Below are 6,097 nucleotides of genomic sequence, written 5' to 3'. Positions count from 1 at the left end.
TGTGCTGTTTGTATATAGGCAGATTGGAATCACAGTCTCTTGTACCAACAATTAAAAATTATTGCATTTAAGAAAGACATATTTATGTAAGAATGCTTGACTGTATTTGATTATTCATTGGAAATCATAAAAAGTTCAGGAAACTTGTTTGCTTTGTATCCATTATACTATGAGACCAAAGAGGGTTTTGTCTCCTAATTTTATCTCTGCAACTTTTATGAGTCAAAAAAAGTTCATTTATGTCCTTGCTCCACCTAGCAGGCATTTACAGTGTGGTGCGGAAAGATGGGTGGGGAAAAAAAAGTTATTCTTGCTGCTCCATTGCTTCATGTGGAAGTTCAGCTGTCAGTCCAACCCTTCTTGGCATCTAATGATGGACTGTTTGAATGGTCTGCACAACCATTGAGAGATCGCAGGATGAAGAAAAGGGAAGATGAGCACTAGCTGCACCTGTAAGTCTGTTCTAACTTGTGTTAACAGATTGCTGTTCTTTCAGAGCCTTGGTTAAGGGTACCTCATTCCCACCTTTCAGGGTGTGTGTGGGGGGATTGTTTCCTTCTAATACTGAGTCCAACATGCTTTACCACTAAGCGCATCAGATGATGTGAGGCCATCTAGTCCCTGGCAGTTTCTTCATGATGGAGAAATAATGATAAGCGAGCATCAGAAATAGGATGGTATAATAGGGCCTATATATAGGGCCTATAAGAAAGCTGGGGAGGGGCTGTTTGCAAGGGCACGTAGTGGTAGGGTGAGGGGTAACGGTGATAAACTAGAGCAGGGTAGGTTTAGATTAGACATTAGCAAGAAGTTCTTTACAATGAGGGTGGTGAAACACTGGCACAGGTTGCCCAGAGAGGTGGTGGAGGCCCCATCCCTGGAGACATTCAAGGCCAGGATTGATGGGGCTGTGAGCAACCTGATCTGGTTGAAGATGTCCCTGCTTACTGCAGGGGGGTTGGACTAGATGACCTTCAAAGGTCCCTTCCAACCCAACACATTCTATGATCTGCTCCAAAGTAGTGGTGGTTTCTTGACTTTCATGAAATAACAGTAGCTAGATCGTGGCCGTTGAGTGGTGGTTTGCCACTGATTTCAGTGTGGTTAAGATTTAATCCAGTAAATTCCTGAAATGACACAATTTCAGTGGTATAACCAGTCAACACTGCATCTTGTACCAAAACCAAAGTTCATCTCTTTCAAGAGACTGATACAATATTTGATTGTGTCCATAAAGTTTTAGATCTGCCTATAATGGACATTCAGCCAGTGGGCTGAGTTAACAGATCATTTCTTTGTAGGTGAACAGAAGGAAAGTAGGAAGACTCTTGTGTAACAGTCATGATATGGAAAAACCTGAAAGCCACTGGCTTACCAGAACATCTTGAATTATGCAGTTGTGCTGTGTGCACTAGAGGAACAATGAGGGTCGCACATTCCTTTCACAAGATGTTCTGCTCCTTCAAATGCATATACAACAAATGTCAACATTTGGTACTTCTGAAGGAGGAGGATGAGAAGAAGGTAGAAAAAAGGACTGGAAGTTGAAAGTCAGGATACGGGGACTTGCTAAAGGAAGTTTAGGGCTGTGTGTTTGGCCCCTTTCTGGAGATTTCATCATTCCTTCATTTAATTTAATCTGTTATTTATGTCACCACATTGAAGGGACAGAATTTCTGGCAGCGACAGTTTTGCCTTAATTGGTTTGTCTTTTTATTGTTATTATTTGTGAAAGTGATACCATAAAGCAATCATTACTTAAGAGTGCTAGATTTAATCAGGATCAGGAACTCGGTAGGTCTTTCTGATTTGGGCAAGGATTTCTAGTTAATCCAGTTATCCTTGAAAGCCAATAGTTTTGTTTTACAGACTAGTGCTGTCGGTTGTCTAAATGGGGCCGTTGTGCTAGCTGTCAGCACCAGCATCAGCGCTGTGATCCCTCTGTTCAAGGCCTCTACCTTTTTGTGCCTCAAAATCTCACTGAGGTAGGAAGATTTGTAGCAGGTACAATTCTGCGGTAGGAAGGAAAGCAAGGTAGGTAGGAAAAGGCGAACAGAAGCAACCAAGCTAGTAAAGAAAGAGCGTGAACAAAAATGGGGAATGCATCCTGTTTCCAGCTTGGTCGCTTTCCTGTGCTGGGAGTTCATTCACATGAGTTCATCTCTATGGTTTGTGAAAGACAAAAAGAAACTGCACCAACCAGCATGAATTCATTCTCCCTTCTTGTGTTGGCAGTTTTTCATTCAGTGGAAATGGTAGTAGTTTTGCTGAAGCAAAGAATCCTTTCCCTGGAACGAAAACGACTCATTGCCGTACTAATGGCAGGTATAATCTCACTTTGGGGAGAAAAGGCAGAAAGATTTGGACTATGTCCTTCAAATCACTACTCTCGTTTATACAGACTTGATTGTGCTGGTTGCAAGTCTTCCTTTTAAAACAGTCTAAATGGGTCGATTTGAGATGTTAGTACTTAACATTTATTTTTTTTTTTATTTCCTGTTGAAAAATGTGAAACCCGTTGGCTCTAGTTTTTTAAAAAAAATGAATTGGCTTTGTCCTAACTAGTTGGCAGAGTGGCTGTGGGCTTTGCTCACCTTCCTCTTCCCTCTGGCATAGAACATTTCGAATGGTCAAAATACGAATAGTGGCATCCTAGTAGGCAGAGTCGTCTTGGCTGCGAGCTGTTAAGATTTTCACACTAAATAAGGAAAAGCCGAAGTGCCAGGGTTCATATTGGGCTGAAACGGGAAGTTTTGAGTACCGTGAGGTTTTGCGGCACAGTTTGGGTTTCCTGCAAGGGCAGGCGCACTGGTGGGAGTTGTCCATTAGGGGTCACTGAAGCTCCGCCAGTGAAGGGATCCGGTACCCGTCCTGTTGGATTAGCGAGTGCTCCTGGCTGCTCCCTGCTCAGGAAGTGCCTGCTTTTGCCAAAACTCCCGCTGCTTCGGAAAAGCAGCAACCTAAAGTATAATAGTGGTTAATAGCTGTGGCCGCTGAAAAGAGAGACAAAGAAACGCGCGAGTGTGTTGTGTTGACACGAGGAAGGAAGTATTGAAGGATTAAAAAATAGACTTTCTGTATGCGAAGTTGTGTTTGTTTAAGTTTCTTTTCTGGCAGAAGGGATATTTTTTTGAACTTCCAGTCATCTGTATGATTGACGTGATTTATTTACTGTACTTCTTGAGGATCCCCTTCGATGATTTATTCAAAAATCAGTAAGTATTCAGATGGGCCTTCTTCATTTTCTAATAAATTAATCAAAACATAAAAAACCCCCTCAATGTGATCTATTACTTGTGCTTCTATCAGGATTTATAATTTATTTTTTTATTCTTAGAATTGCCCTTAAAATCTGTTTTGTATACTGTTACTTGATTTAGGTGGTCTTGAGTGAAATTATTTTTTCTTCCAACTCTGGCCAAAATATACATAAACTACCTCTGATGAAGGGTATTTGTCCTTAAAATTGTAAAGGTCAAATTTTCATTTTAATTCTAAGTACTTCAGAGGTCCGATTCTATTCTTCAAGGATGCTTCAATTCTTCAATCCTATTCTTCAAGGATGCTGTTCTATCACAGAGGATTACAGGGTCAATGCTATTAAAACAAAATTTTGTGTCAGTCTGGGCAAGTACTGGCCCTTGCAAAAGAATCCAGCTTTCTGTAGATTCTAATCGATAGCTATGAAACATTTAGTTTTTATTTTATTTATAATTTTAAGTTTTTATTTCCCCAAGATTATTTTGGTCTCTTAGAAAGGAGGAATCCTGTTTGACATTGGCTATGATTTTTGTTGTTATGGGGGAATTTAAGATGCTTTTTTAGATTAAAATTGTTTTGTTTCCCTCTGACCCAGAGTTCCTTATCATGTTCTCTAATGTTGCATTTAAGGGTTATAAAATCTAGCATGTGTGTCTCAATGTGTTAGTACACACAATCCTACAGACACCTTCCCTAACTGGCATGAAATTATGGGTCCCCGAAAGCTGGCTAGTACTGAAGAAAATAGTCAGTTTTCTTTCTCAGGGATAGTAATGCAAATTCACAGTAGCTGTGTAAACACAGGCATTATGGACTTGTCTGAGCTCACATGAAAAGCAGGAGAGAAGCTGGTCGGGCGACCAAAATGCCAAATTATGAAATTACTTACTTTATGCTGCAGGTTTTTGACTAGAGTCACTTGGAGGATACTGCAGCTGCCCCTAATGGGGTTTCTGGTGGCATTTCAGGAGGGGGACAAAATCCAAGAGCTCTGATAACCACCAGGAGAAAGAGGAGGCCGAAACATCCATCTGCAGCCAGCGATGACCTCCGCATACGGGCATGGCTTTGTTTGCTTCAATGCGGTTTTGATTTTTAAGAACAGAGAAGTGGAAGGGACTGCTCAGGTCTCTCTCACTTAATCCCTCATGATTATAGACTGACATAAAATAGAGACCTTTTCCCCACTGCCATCCTATAGTAGACAAGGATGAAAAGAAAATGAAGTTTTTCCCCTGCTGGGTAGGAAATCTTGACGGTAAACTTCTGCTGCCCCTGCGCTGATGCATCGTAATAGCACAATGGATTTTTAATTCCAAGAATTGGTCTGATTGCTTGCATTTTTTTTAGACCCATGTGGATTATTGACATCCACAATATACTGCGGTAGTAAATTCTACAGCATAACTATACGCTATTGAGAAAAGTGCTCCCCTTTATTTTGAACCTGTCATCTGCTAATTCATTTCACCTCCCAGCATTCTCTTACCAGAAGAAACAGGGAACAATTGTTTCCTTTTTACCTTTTCTTGCCACCCATAATTTTAAAATCCTATATCAAATGTTTCCATCAGTCATATCCTTTGCAGGCTTGACAAGTCCCAATATCTACAATTGTTCCCATTGTTGAAACCATTTTGTGCCTTTAAACATCCTTACAGCCTTCCTCTGTACATTTTTTCTATTACCATCTTTTTTCAAGAAGGCCAGCACCGCATTCAAAAATGTGGTTTCAGCATAGGTTTACACGGTAGCTTTTAATCATTTAATCAGTAATTTATCCAGAAGAGGACATTTTCTTTTATCGCATGGCATCTTAGTATCTCTAAGAGCCTTCGGTGAGGGACGTGGTAGAACGGCTTTTGTAAATCCAGGTAAATTAGATCAAGTGGATCACTCTTTTCATGCGCTCTATAATGGCTGGATATCACAGGTATTATTAGATCTCCAATGTCATTTTTCTACGTGTCTTCTATTCCTTGATCACAGTGCCTACCAACTATCCCATATCGATGTCAATCTGATGTTCCTTAGAGAACTCTCTTCGGTGGCATGTGCGTGGGAGGACAAACAAGATGGGTGTGCTTTGCACCAGAAGCGTACAGTCACCGCTCTAAGGAAAGCACAGGCAGGTCATACTATTTCTGTCAGCTTAAGGGCAGATTGAAAGCAGTTTAAAAGCAGGGGAAATCTCCATGTTGACACATTTAAAAGTTTACACTTGGTTATATTTAACTTGCACCATTGGCGTTGTTCTGGATGCAAATCTGTACCAAAATAACTCGCCTTCGCAGGTTGTTGTGAACTCTGTCATCCAGACAAGGATTACTCAAAATGGCAACAAAATAAATCTTAATTTAAATCAGTTTATTATTCTCAATATCTTTTTATGGGCCAAATTAGGGGTATACCTTATATGCAAAGCCAAGAATTTATTGTTGGTCTAATTGAAATCTTAGTAGACTTAAATAAAATGCAATAAACAGTTACTACGATTAGTCCAGTTACTAAATTTCACAGTCCCAATTATCTAATTAAATACATAATTCTCACTGTTAAAAAAAAAATCGGTTTAAATTGTTGCAAAGAAGCATACACGAGCATACGCACACACACTGGGTGGAGTGAGATGTTGATGGCCGGGTTTCCTCCTCCTCTTTGTCAGGAGGAATATGATGTTGGCATCTTCTTCATCACTCTAGGCTCCACTTTGGGCTATTTTCGTGTTTGCTGACACACTCATACAGCTTGTTCTTCTTCACTGGTGTGCAAGTACATTGCATACACATTTACAATATACAGTGCATTTTACACGTGTTGGATACTTGGGTTTTGT

This window comes from Chroicocephalus ridibundus, chromosome 2, assembly GCF_963924245.1.
Source record: "Chroicocephalus ridibundus chromosome 2, bChrRid1.1, whole genome shotgun sequence".
NCBI lineage: Eukaryota > Metazoa > Chordata > Aves > Charadriiformes > Laridae > Chroicocephalus > Chroicocephalus ridibundus.
This window is presented reverse-complemented; position numbering follows the sequence as displayed.